We start from the raw sequence: 18,701 nt of genomic DNA on the forward strand, positions 1-18,701 counted from the left end.
CATCTCATCTCTCTCCTGACACTGAGCTACAGGCCATGGGTATGACAACTGGACTGTATATCTCTCCTCGTTGCCTTCAGACAGGGTGCCATAAAATGTGCCCTCCACACCCGCAAAAAAATTCCACTGACTGAGTATCATGCAAGCAATAGGTATCAGTAGTATAAAGCTATTAGAGGTCTTTACTCCCCCACCCCCAATAAAATGTCTGAGGGAGCTGGTCCCTTCCAAACTTGATGGGCATGGCAACTGGTCTATCTGTCTCTCCTAGTTGCCTTCAGGCAGGGTGCCATAGACACTCTTTCCCCCTCAAATCCACTGACTGAGCAGCCTTGCAAGATACATTGGTCTTGCATACAACAGGCATCAGTAGTATTAGAATACTACCTCCTGTCAATTGGTTATGCCCCACCCCTCTAGAGTTTGATTGAAGATGTCATATGACACTCTACCTAAAAGGTCCCATTCCAGAAGTCCCACCTCCAAGGACCACCATGAAATAACTTGGGGGGGAGTCCACATAACCCTTCTATCTGTGTTGATGGCTCACCACTGCTGCCTTCAGGTAGGCAGGGACCACCCCCTTTTCTAAGGAGGCATTAATCACCTTCCTGACCCAGTCAGCTTTCCCCTTCCTGCTAATTTTCCTCAGACCAGAGGGGCAAGGGGCAATGTCCTTGATTCTTACCTACTGAAACTCATCCAACACAACAGGGTAGACCGTGCCCTGGACATCCCTTGAGATTCATCTGCTGTAACAGAGGAGTCAAGTTTCCAGTGGGTGCAAGCAATTTCATCCTCAAAATGCAAACAAGTCACAGCATTGACAAGTCACAAGCACCCTCCCCGACCCCCAAAGACAGCCCCTCCCCATTTTCACCTTTCCTTTTCTCACCCAGCCTCTCACCCTAGGAGATGTCCACTTCCCCACTCTCCACCTGGTAACTGGCAGCCGGTTGAGTCCCCCCCCCCCACTTGACAGCACATTAAGCCTTTTATTTTATTTTTTAAACTCAGACCAATGCTTTCATATCATGAGATATGTATCGTAGTAATGCCAAATTCCCAGAATAACAGAATATCACCACTCTTGCTAACAATTCTTCCCTTATGGTCCAGGAAACCACTGGGTGATTCAAGTAAGCAAAAGCTTTTGCCTGATGTCTCCAGCAGAACATAAAACCCAGGATTCCCCAAAGGCTCTGAGGTACTGGTTTGGATCAAGGCTGTATCCAAATATCTACAAAAATACAGAATACATATTTATTTAAGATGAATAAGACAACAGTGCAGTAAGAATCCAGTTACCAAATAGGAATAAAAAAATATTAGAAGAAGGTCACTTAAGAATTTGGGAACATTTGGGGAAATATGTACACAGAAATCAACAAATCTGATGTAGGCTAACCTAGTATATTTTAACACCACTTTCTGAACCTCAAAGAGATGTGGCAGCCATCAGTGCGTGCACATCCCTTGTGGGTCACATCTTCTACTCTGATCTGCAACAACTGGTATTAAGAGGCTTAATGGCTCTCATGCTGGAGGGAAGATAGCTATCATGACTACATTTAAAAAGAAAAATACTGAAAAGCTACAAAACTGACAGTGCAAACTGATTCTTTTTAAATGTAGTCATGATAGCTGATCACCTGATTTCTGGGGAGAGCATGTGTGTGACATGCTAATTGTTGATTACTTTGTGCCTCATTAGAATTAGGTTGTTTCCATCTCAGTTTTATCATAAAGCCCGAGGGAGTAACACATTTATTTAAAGTACTTGTTTACTGACAGTGTAGGTGTGGTTAGACTGGAAGAGGCATCTGGCTGATTCCGACAGAGTTCATTAAAAAGATTGCATCCAATTTTTAAAAAGTGCTTCGTGTTACAATATAAAAATATAGGATTTCTGGGAAAGCATGCACTGTCCATTTCCATAATTTCCTGCTCCTCACTGGACCAGTCCTTCCCAGCTGGAATCCTTGGGCACCTATCCCAGGCCCATAAATCCCTCCAAGTCAGCGTCTTCTTCCATAGATTACCTGCTTGGCTTTTGATCCCTCTGGCATTATGAGGGCCTCCCTGGAGATATGCCTCTTTTCACAGTTGGTTTCGACTAGTGCCCAGGCTGAACAATACAGAGGTGTGGGAGCAGTGCAATGGTTGGGAAAGCCCCTTCTTTCTGGAATGAATGAAGCAGCTTGTACAGCTTCCAACAGGAGGACTCTGACATTGTCCTACAGTCCAACAGTATTCTTCCCAAAGCCTGGGAAACAGTAACTAGGCTTTGAGAAGGAGCCCTCATTCCCCAGGAGCTGCTTTCATGACCCTTCTCTGCTGGCAGGGAGAAAACAGGACACCCTGGAATCAAGGCACTGCCAATGACATCTTACTGAATTCTGTGGCCATCCTGGCCAAATCGGGACTGTTGAGGGGTATGCATTTAAATCAGCTTGAAAATCACTTTGCCTCCAAGGTGAATGTACTCTTCAGCTGTAGGGAGAATATTAGAACATTTACAACTCAAAATGGTCATAGTTGGAGGCCATAGGATTGGCAAAAAAGTCCATTGCCTTTTAAATATGACTTTTTGTATGTTGTTGTTTTAAAATGGCTAAGATACATGAACATACAAAAATTGTTAGGCCCAGGCTGTCACTTCTACCGCCTGTTCTAACTCTTGTATCATTTCACTTGGTTGAGAGATGTGTCCTCTTATATTGGGGTTAGACAATATAACTATGAATTCAAAAACTGTCAAACCTCTGCTTGCCTTCTGTTTTACATTAAAAACAAAACTCTGATGCTTTCTGTCAGGATATACCATACTTCCCCATTCCAAACTATTGATTTGAAAGATACACATTTTAGAACCAACTTTTTATTTCACACAACCCTTTATATGTATCATAATAAGCATAATGACATACTATAATATGGTACTCTTTTCTCTGTGTCCTGCATCCCATTTTCCTCCATCAACATCAAAAAAGGAAGCGACATGGATCCTGAGGCCTGACTCTCACCATTAGGCTTCCAACTCCCTGTGCACCCCAATGCTGTGAATTCTTGAATTCACAAGAAGGAGATTTATGCTGAATCATAATTACCCATCAATGTGAGGTTGGTGTGAGATATGTGAAGCATTATAATACTTATTTCAATTGGGAAAGAGTTTGAGGCAGGGGAGATAAAGGGAAGTGCCAGGTAAACCAAAACTCCAAAATATACTTTGAAGAAGTTGCAATACAAAACCAGACAGACTTATCTGGGAGTAAGACCCATTGAAATCAGTGACACTTACATCAAGGAAGACAGATATAGAATTGCATTGTAATCCCTTTGAAATAAATGGTTACAACTTCCACCAATAGGGCATAGGAGTTTGCTGAAATCCATACACCGCCTCCAATCCTTCCAGCCAAATATATGTATTGGTGAGGGATGGAATGGAAACTTGAGAAGCACATTTGGCTATCAAGGAAGGAGTTGCTTTGCTCAGAAGGCCTAACATAAATAATGAAGCGAAGAGGAGGACACCCCAAGATAGACAACTTAGTGATGAATGTCCTCTGTGCCTTCTGTGCTGTGTATGGTTTAAAATACCTTGGTTGGTGGTATAGCGGGAAATGAGGATATTGCTCTGTGTCCAAGGGCAGTGGAAAGAGAAGAAGGAAATAGGCAAAAAGCTGTCCCTCACCCATTTAAACACAAGGTGAACATGCTGGATCAGGACAATCACCCATCTAGTCCAGCATCCCAACCGATCCCTGTCGAAAGCCTGCAAGCTGGACAAGACTGTGACAACATTCTGTCCATCAAAAATCCCCAGCACCAATTATTCAGAAGCAGAACTTCTTTTGACAGTGGAAGTAGAATGTAGCCATTGTGGGAAAACATGCCCTCTCTGAATTCATCTAATCCTCTTTTTAAGTCATCTGAGTTGCTGGCCACACTGCAGTCTATTAGAGTTGCCATATCTTGGCATATCTCTCTTGCCATATCTCTCAGTTACTGGAACATTCAACTCTTGAGGTCTCACTTTGTCCCTTTTATGCTTTGGAAACCATAGCTGAGACAGCAGGATCGTTATACTGGTTAAAACCTACATTGCATCCACATAGCCCATTTCATTCTTTCAAGCATACTTGAATGGATCTAGTATCCCGTGTTTTACTGAAGTAGCATCTCCACCCCCATCATTCAGTCCAGACACTGAGATCTAGCTCTAAGGGAATCCTCACTTCTCTGAGAAGTGAGATTAGTGGGAGCTAGGCAGAGGGCCTTCTTGGTACTGGTGCCCACATTGTGGAATGACCTCCCCTCAGATGTCATGAAGATAAGTAACTATCAGACCTTTAGAAAATGTCTGAAGGCTGCCCTGTATAGGGAGGTTTCTAATGTCTGATGTTTTATTATGTTTCTGTATATGCTTGAAGGTGCTCAGAGTGGCTAGGGTGACCCAGTCAGATGGGTGGGGTAAAAATAATAAAAATATTATTAGTATTAGGATCTCATTTTGTAGCTGGCTTCTGGGCTTTGCCCTTGCCTATTTGGCTCTCAACTGCTTTCTTGAGTGTCTTCACTATTTAAATTGTAAATGATCTATATTGAAAAACAAATCTGAGAAATGTCTATCAACAACTGGTGAAATCATAGACAATTCCAACAATGAGATTTGAATTTCATTATGTCCTTCCTTATCTTTGTGGTGAACAAACAACACCCATTCCCGGACCTCACTTAACCATTTGTTCCCACGTTGATGGCCTATAAATTCCTCCAGGTAAGCCTCTACCTGCATCAATTCCCTTGTTGATCCACCTCTGCTCTGAGTCTCCTAATCTTTCTAGAATGATGGAGGCACTCCTGAGCGCATGTCTCCTCTTGGCCCTGATTTCTCCAGGTAAGTTGGGAAACATTTAATGATCTTTAGTGGACAGTGAGGAGAATTTGCTGCTTGGGAGGGGAGGGAAGTTAGGGGTACAGATCAACACCATAGAAAGCAAGGACTGATGGGTTACCAAGACAAAGTAGCGGAGAATTAAGTCAAGAGTATTTCTTGTGATGTCATACATATAAATGATGCCATACAGATATAGAATGAAATATCCCATTCTAACATGGAAGCTGCATTTCAACAATACACACAAAATAGTGGATCTCTCTCTCTCTCTCTCTCTCTGTGTGTGTGTGTGTATGTTGAGTGTTGTGGTGTGTGTGTGTGTGTGTGTGTTTATAGATATGTGTGTGTATGTCCACACAGACACACAGTTTGGCAATTAAAAAAGAGACAGAAACAACGTCTCTTCTTCTGTGGATCTGATTTCTTTCCGCAGGGCCTGTAAGACAGAGTTGTTCCGCCTGGCCTTTGGCTTGGAGCCAATTTGATTCCCTCCCTCCCTCTCTTTCTTTTTTCTTTTCCTTCTCCTCCTGCGATGAGGCTACATTTTAATATTTTAATGTTACATTATTTTCATGTTGTATTTTACTTTTGTTTTTAAGTTGTAATCATTCATCTTGTTTTTATTATTGCTTGTAAGCCGCTCTGAGCCCGGCCTTGGCTGGGGAGGGCGGGGTATAAATAAATAAAAAATTATTATTATTATTATTATTATTAACGTACTATTACAAATATTGTATCTGATGGAAAATCTGTGGAAAACCCTGCAGATATAAGAAAATGTTTTCAGAACTATTTCAAACAGCTGTATAAAAAAGTAAGGAAGATAAAGATAAAATTGAGCAATTTCTTAAAGCAAATGAAATGCAAAAAATTCCCAAGCATAAAAAGTTCCTACTTAATGCTATGATTACAAGACAGGAGGTTGAGATAGCAATAAACGAGATACAGCTATGTAAAGCCCCAGGACCAGAAAAGAGGTTGGGATTTGAGGACAAGAAATCAAAATTCCATATAGATATTATAGATGGGAAAGAGAAATTACTGTCAAAAACATATGACCTATTACTGAATTGGTACACTAAGGATGAGGAGGTAAAGGAAGCCATGATCAAATGGGCCATAGATTTTGGTTACAATATTGAATTGGAAGCGTGGCAGGAATTATGGAGTGAGAATTTAAAATTTACGGCGTGCACGGCACTACAAGAGAATTTATGGGAAATGATTTTTAGGTGGCATCTTACGCCGGTAAAACTGGCAAAGATGTACAGAATGAAAAATAAGAAATGTTGGAAATGTGGAAAGGTAGATGGAGATCTCTACCACATGTGGTGGAAATGTGGAAAGGTGAAGGGCTTTTGGGATTTAATTTACAATGAGCTTAAAAAAATCTTTAAGCATATCTTTAAAAAAAACCTGAAGCCTTTCTTTTGGGATTAGTGGGAAAGGAGGTTAAAAAGAAGGATAAGAATTTATTTTTGTATGCCACAATGGCAGCAAGGATTGTGTGTGTGTGTGTGTGTGTGTGTGTGTGTGTTTATAGATATGTGTGTGTATGTCCACACAGACACACACACACGGGTAGGTTTTGGAAACGGGGAGGGAGGGATGATTGCAAAGGCAAGAGTTTGCAAGATGAAGATGTTGGGCATGATTTCAAAGTTCAGGGAAAGTGCTAAGAAGGTGAACAATCTTTTCTTTAGTGGGGGAGGGGGAGAAAATATGACAGAATAGTAATTCCATTGGAATGGAGAGTAAAAGTTGCTTAGGAAAGGAAGGGGAAGAAAATAAAGTATGGCCATTGCAGGAAGAAATTAAATACATGTTACAAAGAAAGACACCATCCCCTTGGAACAAATCACATAAACCCATGGTGAGGATCCAGATTTCCTACTACTACTTGTTGGTTGTGGAAATCTGGGGAGCTGAATTGAAAGAGCCAGTGTGCAGTCGTGGATGTCAGACAAAGATCCAGGAGACCAGGGTTTGAATCGCCACTCAGTCACGAAGCTCACTGGGGCATCCTAGACCAGGCACTATCCCTAGGCTTAACCTACCTAACAGGAGCTCTTCTGGTTGGTTGCCCATTATGGCGGACAGGAGCTCTTTCAATTGAAAGAGCACCGGTGCACTGAAGGCTCGCGAGACTGCTAGAGCATTGCGGTATCCCCAAAAAAACCTCAGATTGAGCATTCTGAGGACCTGGTGTTCCTGCAGGTGCCTGGAACGACTCCCCTGCTCCCCAGTAGGCTCTTTAAAAGAGCCCCGAGAGCGAGCGGGGTTGGAGATGGAATTTGGGAATAGACTCGCTTTCTTCACTGCACGAAGCTCTGAGTCCGGCGATTGTGAGTGACCAATTCCTCCAAAAATTAATTGGAAAATCGTGAGTAGAAAGGACATAAATTTGGATGTTTAATTTGACAGGAACGGGATTTAAAAATGGAGGTCGATCCCTTCCCTCTGAATAAAAGAGAAAACAGCTGCCGTAACCGAATCCGCGATTTAAAGCACGTCTTTTTAAAAGACTTTCAAGTTGAACTTTTTGATCTCCCTTCTTGTAGGGGGAAGGGGGAGGAGAATTCCTCTACTTAATTAATCCCTACAGAAAAATAGACTGAAAAAGAGTTATCTTTTTTTTTCTGGAAGCGCACCACCCAGTGGGGAAGTCTAGGCTCCATTGTGATGTCACAAAGCAGCAGGATACTTTCAACTTTCGCTTTCCTCTTTGGGGAAAACAAAGTAACTGCAGCTGCCTGAGCTGTAGAAATATCATTAACAGTATCTTTACCCTCAGAAACAAATTTTAACTGAGACAGTACTATTTGGGGAGCACCATGTGAGAGTAAAAGGGAGGTAAAAAGAAATTTGGGAAAAGAGACATTGCTGACTTTTACACTGAGGCTTGTGGAGGGAATCTGGCTGCCTCCTTATCTCCCCCTTGTGACTGTGACTGATCTTGGACAAAAAATAAAAAGCTATGGATGGGGGAGAGAAAGGAGAAAAGGCAGAGAACAAAGATAAGGAGGGGCTCCAAGTCACCAACTTTTGAAGAGTCTGTGATGGATCCTAAGAAGATGAAAACTGCTCATGTCTGGCTGGGTGGATTGCATCCAACAAAGGGTGTGATCATGGCCATATTTCTAACCGTCAATGTAGATGTCATTTCTCAAAAAACGGGCAACTCAATGGGGTAGCACTGTCTCCTCCTCTCTCCCTGCAGCAATGGCATATGAGGAATGTTTTGACAATTCTTTGGGTGAAGATGCATGGGATCCACTTTGCGCTATTGAGGATGGCCTTTGTTTTGCCCATTTACTCAGAAACGGGTTACGTGAGTACAAAACTTTTCTGTCTTATTAAAACTGAGTCTGTGGGCCTACCATCCCTAGAGTATCTAGGGATGACTTGCATATGTACGTTCACAAGAAATGTACGTGTGAATCTTGATCTCATCCTATGTTGAGAAACAGAAACCATTTTTTTTAAAAAAAGTGGAGAGATATTTCATGTATTCAGCTGAGTCATTAAGTGCTGAACCATCAAAGAACTAGAAAAGATACAAGGTGTATATGTGAGTTTATATGTGAACCAAGCGTATGATTCTGCCTAAAACACTCTGTTTAGTCTGTTGACATATAATGGGCTTGCTGTCTAAGGTGCATCCAGAAGATTTCTCTTGCTGAGGTCCAAGAGATGCTGCCTGGGCACATTCATTGAAGAAAGGGCTCAAACTTCCCACCATTTCTCTTAGTCAAATGATCTCACCTCTCCTGTCAAGCCTCTTCTTTGCAAAGAGAATACTTAAAGGACTTATTAGAGGGACCAGAGAAACTTGACCAGAAGAAGCCAAGGCTTCTACGCTCCCATGAGAAGGGAATGAGCCTTCTAAAAACTGAGCTGCTTTTTGCAGTTTGTTCCCCTCCCAACGCCTTTCCATCACTGGGGCTGCAAGATGGGATCTTCTAAGAAAGATCCTTAGGCTGAACTGTTACATGACTGAAATGTGTCCCAATATAGGACTGTGATTGATTAATCTCTCTCCGCACTCCCCGAATGTCAAAGTGAGGCTTTAAAAAGTGCCTGGTCTTGTACCACAGTGACAGGTCATAACAATAAACAAGAATGTAAAATTGCTGGGGCATCATCCGTTAAGCGAATTAACTGACCTGCCATAGTTTGGAAATTTGGGCAAAGAGGCAGTAGCCACAGGTTCTGTGCCAAAGGGATGCTGAGTTTGGGAGCTCTGCAGAAGTGTTCCCCAACGCCCCCCCCCCCAAAAAAAAAGACCACCTGCCTGTTGTAGTAATTATAATGTGATGTGCTAAATAATAATAATAATAATAATAATAATAATAATAATAATAATAATAATTTATTATTTATACCCCGCCCATCTGGCTGGGTTTCCCCAGCCACTCTGGGCGGCTTCCAAAAGAATATTAAAATACTGTGATACATCAAACATTAAAAGCTTCCCTAAATAGGGCTGCCTTCAGATGTCTTCTAAAAGTCTGGTAGTTGTTGTTCTCTTTGACATCTGGTGGGAGGGCGTTCCACAGGGAGGGCGCCACTACCGAGAAGGCCCTCTGCCTGGTTCCCTGTAACTTGGCTTCTCACAGTGAGGGAACCGCCAGAAGGCTCTCGGTGCTGGACCTCAGTGTCCGGGTAGAGCGATGGGGGTGGAGACGCTCCTTCAGGTATACTGGACCGAGGCCGTTTAGGGCTTTAAAGGTCAGCACCAACACTTTGAATTGTGCTCGGAAACTTACTGGGAGCCAATGTAGGTCTTTCAAGACCGGTGTTATATGGTCTCGGCGGCTGCTCCCAGTCACCAGTCTGGCCGCTGCATTCTGGATTAGTTGTAGTTTCCGGGTCACCTTCAAAGGTAGCCCCACATAGAGCGCATTGCAGTAGTCCAAGCGGGAGATAACCAGAGCATGCACCACTCTGGCAAGGCAGTCCGTGGGCAGATAGGGTCTCAGCCAACGTACCAGATGGAGCTGGTACACAGCTGCCCTGGACACGGATTTAACCTGTGCCTCCATGGACAGCTGTGAGTCCAAAATGACTCCCAGGCTGCGCACCTGGTCCTTCAGGGGCACAGTTACCCCATTCAGGACCAGGGAATCCTCCACACCTGCCCGCCTCCTGTCCCCCAGAAACAGTACTTCTGTCTTGTCAGGATTCAATCTCAATCTGTTTGCCGCCATCCATCCTCCAACCGCCTCCAGACACTCACACAGGACCGTCACCGCCTTCACTGGTTCTGATTTGAAAGAGAGGTAGAGCTGGGTATCATCCGCATACTGATGAACACCCAGCCCAAACCTCCTGATGATCTCTCCCAGCGGCTGCATATAGATGTTAAAAAGCATGGGGGAGAGGACAGAACCCTGAGGCACCCCACAAGTGAGAGCCCAGGGGTCTGAACACTCATCCCCCACCACAACTTTCTGAACACGGCCCAGGAGGAAGGAGCGGAACCACTGTATGACAGTACCCCCAGCTCCCAGCCCCTCTAGACGGTCCAGAAGGATGTTATGGTCGATGGTATCAAACGCCGCTGAGAGATCCAGCAGAACTAGGAAACAGCTCTCACCTTTGTCCCTAGCCCGCCGGAGATCATCAACCAGTGCGACCAAGGCAGTTTCAATGCTGTGTGGTTTTTAATTCTAACTTTTCTTATATTCCTTTATTTCTTCTTTTGTATTTTACTATTTCCTATGAACTTGACCTGTGAAGTCAACACTCACCACCGCCTTATTAACCTTATCTTTTTCAGGGTTGCCAGTTCTTCTTACTGTCGTATTCATTCATTTCTTAGATTTCTATAACACCCTTCATCCGAGGATCACAGGGTGTTTTACAATATAAAAACACAAAAATGTATAACATAGTAACATCTTCTGTCTCAAAAATATAGCTTGAGGCAGCTTCTTGAATTTGGCCTCTCAAACAAGTCCGCCTTCTCCCATTTATGTGCAAATTTTACTGGAAATATCCTAGAATATTTACACGGTTTTGTTGATTCTTAAAGAAACAACTTGAAGAAATAGCCTGCTAAATTCAGTTGTTGAAATCCTCCCCTTATATCACCCATTCAGCCCCCCAAAATCAGAAAGCAGCATACTGTCCCCAAACTTTGCCCCCAAAGACCACTTGCCTATTGTAGTAATTGTAATGTGCGGTGCTAAGTGCTCTTGGGTTTTTAATTCTTCCTTTATTGCTTCCTTTATTTATTTTACTGTATTTTATTACTTCATATGAACTTGCTCTATGAAGTGAACATTCATGACCCCCATACTAGCCTTATCTTTTTCCAGGGCTGCCAGTTCTTCTTACCATCTCCTTCATTCATTTCTGTAATTTCTACACCACCCTTGCCTCTTAAAAATATAGTACAAGGCAGATTCTTGAGTTGGGCCACTAAATCAACTCAGTGAATATCAGGTATAGATGGATGAACTCACTTTGAGTGCTTACCAGTTTGTGTGTGTAGAAAAACAAGTCTGTCTTCTCCCATTTATGTCCAAATTTCAACAGAAACATCCTCAACTGGTGGGAGTGTCCCAAAATCCAACTATTCTGGACAACAGCCATACAAGAAATATGTAAAATAACTAAGCAAGTAATAGACATCACACCAGAATTGGCCCTACTAAACATTTTCCAAGACAACAATGCCCATTTACACCACAAAGAACTCATAACCCACCTACTCTCAGCAGCCAGAAGCATCAAAGCCAGACACTGGAGAGACCTGTCAGGAGTAAGTATGGACCAATGGTACCAAATAGTATGGGAAACAGCCCTACTAGAAAAATTAACTAATAAACTGAAACTGACACGGGGACAAACAGAAGAAGGCGCCTTCACCCCGGTATGGCTCGCCTATATCACACACACAGCCCAACAGGACAATGACAATAATCCACCAACAGCATACAAATCAATATGGCTAACCTGATCCAAAACACCCACCCACCTCACTCACACACGAAAACAAAGATCACCACAGCCAATCACAAGCAAACAATCACACCCTAGGCCAACCCCAACCTCTCTCACCACCAAAGGAAGTGAACAACACAAACAACGCTGACCCCAAACTCTACATACATTAAACATAATAGAAACACCGCCACCCGACCCCACCCCCTTCCATTTTCCCTCTCTCCACCCCCACTTTCTTTTTTCTTTTCTTCTCCCCCTAATGCCTCAACAAATGAAATGGATTTGTAAAAATGTTACATGGAAAAACAACAACGAGGCATTACACTTACTTCTGTAAAACAAGAAAACCCTTAATAAATAAAGGAAAAAAAACTATTTACATGGTTTTGTTAATTCTTAAAGAAACTAAATTCAGTGCTTCCATTCTTTTTCTTAAATCACCCGTTAAGCCCCGAAATATGTTAGAAAGCATTATATAGATCTCAATAAGAATCATCTTGATTTTTGTGTGTGGAGATGTAGTTATTTCTTTCCAATTCTCTCTCACAGGTGGCTCTAAAGAAGAAAAATTTGTAGTGGGGTGTACTCCACATTGTACCAAAGAGAATTACAGTTTCACTACAGTAGACGGTTACTTACAGACTATCCGTGAGTGCTGTGCTGATTTTCTCTGCAATGATGAAATACATGACACTGGTAAGTAGCTGCATGCTTTTAGAATTATATATCTGTATATATTCCTAAACATGAATAGCATTGAGGTTTCAAATTTCCTCCTTGGTTGGTTATATAGAAATGACACTGTTCTAGTCCTTGATTCATTTCCCTAGTTTACATGGGAGAGTGTTAGAATCAGCATCACAACCTGTGTTTCAAGGAGAAAGCATGTGTACTGCCCAAAAGCATTTATTGGCATCATTTACTGATGATACTTGGGTGTGTGGATCACTCCCGATGCATTTTGGGTACTAGAGAGGGGGAAGGAGAGAATAATACATTTCCTCCATGCTCCTTGCTATTCCACTTAGCTCTGGGAGTTGTCCTGCTGGGAAGAACTGGGGAGGAAGTGAGTGGAGCCCTCAGTTGCTGCTGATGGCCCCCCAGCCAGAGAACTACAAAAGCAGCACTGCTGAGAAAAAGGGTGTTGGGAATGTGATGATGGTTTCCTCAGTCAAGGTTTTAAAATGGCCTCCTGCATGGGTTGAATTGTCTGAGTGTACTGCTTGGTGAAAGGAAGGAGTATTAGGGAAGTGGAGTGTACACTTGTTTGTACACAAACAAAAGAAAATATGATTATGAAAACCTTTGGTCCATGCATCCATCCATCTTCTCCAGTTTCTGTTTAACAATGTCTTTTCAGTCTGGGTGTATCAGAAGCATTCATTTCTTTTTCTTACAAAAAGTCCAAGAAAGTTTCCCTAATTGTTCATATTATTAATAAACGTTAACCTTTTTCTTTTATTTTTCTTTTACCTGTATTCATTACAACTACCATTACTCTGTATTGAATAATACTAAATTCCATAAAATGTCCATATTAAAGTCTCTCAGTTGTGATCACACATTGGGTCAGTATTCAATTTTTGTTTCTCATTATAATTTGTTGGTTCATTTTCCAGTTCTGTATATTGTGTTCCATTTCTTTTTGTGTTTATGATAGCATCCCAAATTTCTCTTCTTGGACCTTCCATTTTCATTTTTTTCCTTCAGCCTTTTCCCATAAAAAGTACCATAACTTTATTGGCTCCGGATTGTATGCAGAATACTTTTTCTCTGCTAGAACTAAAGAAAGGCCAGGACTGAAGTCCCAAAGCTTTGTCCCTTCTTGACTCCATCAGTGTCAAAAGCAGATTATTCTCCCAATCACCATTTGTGATTTTATCTTCTACTTCTCCAAATTTTTGTATGGAAGTCATTTCCATTTCCGCATGACGATCTGCTTTCTTCAATTGAATTATTTCCTGATCCAGTCCTGCCAAATTTTCATCAATTTGGTCTGAAGCCTCTGCACATTCCCCATTTCCATTTCCCACATTAGAGTCATCTGGCTCATTCTTTTCATCATCGTCTGACTCGTTTTCTTCTTCATCAAATATTGTTCTGATCATTTTTAATTGTTCAGCCATCAACGGTTGAACAATACCAACAGTCACTGGATGATCCAAATGTGCCTTTGGCATAAGAGATACTTTTAATGTTCTGAAACTTATTAGCCACTTAATCCATTTTAATGTTTCCTCACAGAATTGAACTTCCGTAAGTGTGACTGTGTTATCTTAAAGCAGATTCCTTTCTGCAGATTCCTTTCTCATAGCTAATTATGGCAGTGTCACTTTCATTTTCTCCAGTTCTTTAGCGGCAGAGAACAAAGAAAGACACAAACAAAAAGTATAATGGATTATGGATTTTTTACATACCAGAGTTCCTATCATATGTTTTAATCTTTCTTGTCCACCATAAATCAAGCTTTCTGCTCTACTTTAGACACTTTAAAAATTAGTTTCCTTTCTGTTTTCTCAACAACAGAAAGTGGTACCCACAGATTTTCAATTGTAGAGTCACCCCAGCAAATGGAGGGGTGTCTCTCATTAAATTCTCATTGTCCAAGAGATGCTTTTAAAAGAGAGGGTGTGATTCTTATAAGGCAATTTTGTGGCATTTGGGCATGATGACCAGCTCATTCTAAACCCTGTCCAAATTGCAAGGCCTAGGCTGTAGAAAAATGACCTTGATCCCAACATCTTGGAGCTAACTCCCAGATCATCCTTATGTCCAGAGTGATTTAATAGCCAGTCTATTTGTTTGACTATTATCAATCACCATGTAATTATCTTCTGTCAGGTAGAGCTAGCAGAGAAATAACAGCCGTGGCTCTCTCCAGGAAGTCCTACACTGTTACCTGGTGCTTATGTGTTTGTTTGTGTGTGTGTGTGTGTGTGTGTACACATGCAGAGACCTGGGGCCTCTTTTAAGTATTAAGTGTATATAAATGTATTACATACAAAATAATAATAGTAATAAATAAAATGCACAAAAACACATTTACACACAAACATACACATATATATTCTTCAATAGGTGACAGTACAGTTTAGAACATTATGTACGTACATAACATTATATACATAAATATAATTAATAGTAATAAGAAATACATGCCACAATGCATAATGGAAGATAAGCAATGCAGAAAAAGCAGCAGTGGCAAATTAGCTACATTGGCAACCCAGCACTATACTTTACAAGTCATCCACTACAATGTACAACTCTTTTCTGCCCATTTCAGTTGCGACTTTAAAATATAACACATATTTTAAAGCAGTACCAGTATGAATATTAAGAGAAGAAATGAGAGAAAAACTATCAGCAGCATATTTCTCTCTCTTGAAAGCTAGCTCTTAATCCCTTCTCCTGCCAAGGACAGATAGCACCCAAAGCAGAAAACACCAAGCAGAAAGAAACTGCTGTTAAAGTTGCCCTTTCAGGGTCAACCTACCAGGGCTGGCTAATCACAGGACGGTCTTCCACCTGAAACCTATCTGTTCTCTCTCTTCCCATCCCAAAACACACCATAAGACAGGCGAAGTCCAGCACCCCAGTTGCTGGCACCTCTGTCTAGTTTTTCAAGGTAGTAACCAAATCTGCTTGTTTAATGCCAGAAGCAGAGTGCAGTGGAGAATACTGCAACCACCTCTGAGAACTGTAATGCAGGAATTTTTATGGAGATATATGGGTTGGATCTAGGTGTTAACTGTAGTCATTGCTTTTGATAGACACAGAACGTGTTCGCAATCGGCGAAAGTGTGAGGCCTGTCGTGCATCTGGTTCAGAAGGTTGTCCGGACTTGGAAACTATCAGTTGTTATGGGAATGAGACTCAATGCATTTCATTCGTCCTTGTTCATAGTAAGTAGCATTGCCAGCCAAGGAGTGGGAGAGGAGAAACACAGCCTGCCAGGGTGCATGGGTTGCTGTCATTCTGTTTGTGGCTTCATGCCAGAAAATAGTTTGCATGTGTGTTGCAGGGGCAGGTTTTATTTTTCTTGAAAATATTACAGTGTTAAACTCACTTTTGCTTCATATTTATATAGATGAGCCTGTATATTTTGGGGGGGGGGGATGAGAAAGAGAGAAATAATCTGTTTGTTAATTTACATGCGAGACTGTTTTTTAAAAGAGGGTTTTTGTTAGCCTTTTTTGAAAAGTAAAAGCACCCATGGAGCTTTGATCTGGAATGCAATTTCAGTGTGGATTGGGCCCCTCTCCCATAATAACTAAAAGAGACTTTAGTTAATTGTTTTCTACATTTTAAACATATGTGTGATATTCAGCTATACGACTTTTAGAAGACATCTGACAGCAGCTGGGGCAACCCATTCAGGTGGGCAGGGTAATAAGAATAAGAATAAGAATAAGAATTCATCCCATGATGTGATTCTGACATGCTTTCTATACTTGTGCAATACCATTAACAATAACAACAAAGTTCCTATTCTCTCTCTTCTGCACAAACCCACATCCGTTATTACCCATTACTCCTGTGACCATGCCCCTTTCTCTTTACCAGATAACGGTTTGGTTCCTGATGTATCTTATAAAGGCTGTGCGACCCCATCTTTTTGTGAGTTGGCGAGGACATCACCGTATAATGGATACTTTTTGGGCACTATAACCCAGGCAAGATGCTGTGACACTCTGCCTTCCCCACAGCCACTTAACTTTGAAGGGTAATTAGGAGAGGAGAATACCTTCTTCCTTTTGGAGTCCACCACTTAATGGAGGTGGAGGTTGCTTGTCTATGGTGGGATTGCAGAGCGAGTGGGATTCACAGGACCCTTGATTTTGAGTCCTCTATTTTGGAAATGTGATGCAGGGGTTAGAGAAGCTAAAGTAGAAATATGGGTCTTGGGGGCTTTGTCTCATGATATATGGGTTAAATTTTCCTTTGTTCACAATCAAAATAAATTGTTGTTGCTGTAACATCTGTGTTGTGTTTCAGTATTTATCTAATTAAGGATATTTGGTCATGGTGTTGGGGAAGGGCAATGTTCTTAGAAGTATCAAATTGGTAATTGTTATTTTATAGATTGATCAGTATATGTAAGAATAGAACCATTTAACAGAGACACTGTATCAGTTATTGCTTTTGTAACTTTTACAACCAGTTTCTGCAAGTAAAGCTTTGAAACTTACTTTTGTGTGATGTGAATTTATTTCTACACAATGGTCAGATCAGAAAGAAAATTTCCACTAACTCCTCATTTCTTCAGCTGACACTCCTCTGGCCCAGGGGATTGTTTGATGAGAGGGAGAAGCAACTTGGTCACTTCAGCCCGTTGGGTACCCTCTTCTCATGCTGTTGGGTACCCTCTTCTCACTGCCCAAATCATTGGTGGGGAAAGGGGAGATATGATGGGATGTCAGGTTACTTCCAATCTCAGTATGTTGAGGTGGGAGAAGTGTGTGTGAGTGCATATGTGATTGGGAATGGGAATAAGGCTGTGTATCTGTCAATTTCTGAGTTCATTTGTGTGAGAGAGATGGGAGAAGTTTGTGTGTGTGTGTGTGTGTGTGTGTGTGCGTGTGTGTGTGCATGCAGCCCCTGTCCTGTGGAAATTAGACCTTATAGAGTTATGCGGAAGAGAACCCAGGTGTTTGACCCTTTAATCAGATCCTCTTTCCCTTCTGCAAAACTGTACAAGGCACTCTTTTTTAAAGTTTAAATAACAAATAATGTTTACTTAGTTTGCCTGCACTTGCAGATTAAAATATACAATTCAGGTACATGCTACTTAATTTGCAAGTACATTTTGCATACATTTGTGTCTATGATAAGTACTGTTACAGACTGACTAACTCTAAGCAAAGAGTTCAGCTGCTCTCACATGAAAGACTGTTAATAAGTGCCACTGCTGTACCACCTGACATAACTGCCTCACGTGTATGACATGTCTGGTTTGGGGGACTGCATCCAACAAAGGTTGAGATCATGGCCATATTTCTATTGTGAATGTTGATGCCATTTCTCAAAGAATGAGCTGCTCAATGGAGTGGCACTGTTTCCTCCTCGGTCCTCACAGCAGTTGCAACTCTCTTCTGTCACAGCGCTTTTGACCCTGGAAACCCTGTTGAGATGGGTTGCAGTATTGCCAAAGGCATTTGCTTTATTCATTACACCAATTTCTTTTAGGTGAGTATAAGGTTTTTCTGTCTAAGTAAAATTGGTCGTTTGGCATTTTATTGATTTATTGCAATGCATTGTACATATGTATAAAATTGCTTTTTAATTTATTGTAGTTTCTCAGGTGTGTGGGTGTGTGGGTGTCTGTGTACAAGCACAGGGGTGTCAACTTGAATAAAATGTTAAGTAGGCCCAGGTAAGCTCCACCCCACATAATTGATCACAAGATGCGGCACACATATACCATTTGAATGGCCATCAACTTTAGGGGTGCCTGGCCCCTGAATTTTTTTTATTGTGGGGTGTAAAGTGACCTCAACCCCAATAATAATAATAATAATAATAATATATTATTTATACCCCGCCCATCTGGCTGGGCCTCCCCAGCCACTCTGGGCAGCTTCCATAGAAACCAAAACTACACTAAAATATCACACGTTAAAAACTTCCCTGAACAGGGCTGCCTTAAGATCTCTTCTGAATGTCAGGTAGTTGTTTATCGCTTTGACATCTCGTGTGAGGGCATTCCACAGGGCGGGCACCACTACCGAGAAGGCCCTCTGCCTGGTTCCCTGTAGCTTTGCTTCTCGCAATGAGGGAACCGCCAGAAGGCCCTCAGCGCTGGACCTCAGCGTCCGGGCAGAACGATGGGAGTGGAGAC

Source organism: Podarcis tiliguerta (assembly GCF_965153285.1).
Source record: "Podarcis tiliguerta genome assembly, chromosome: 8".
Lineage (NCBI taxonomy): Eukaryota > Metazoa > Chordata > Lepidosauria > Squamata > Lacertidae > Podarcis > Podarcis tiliguerta.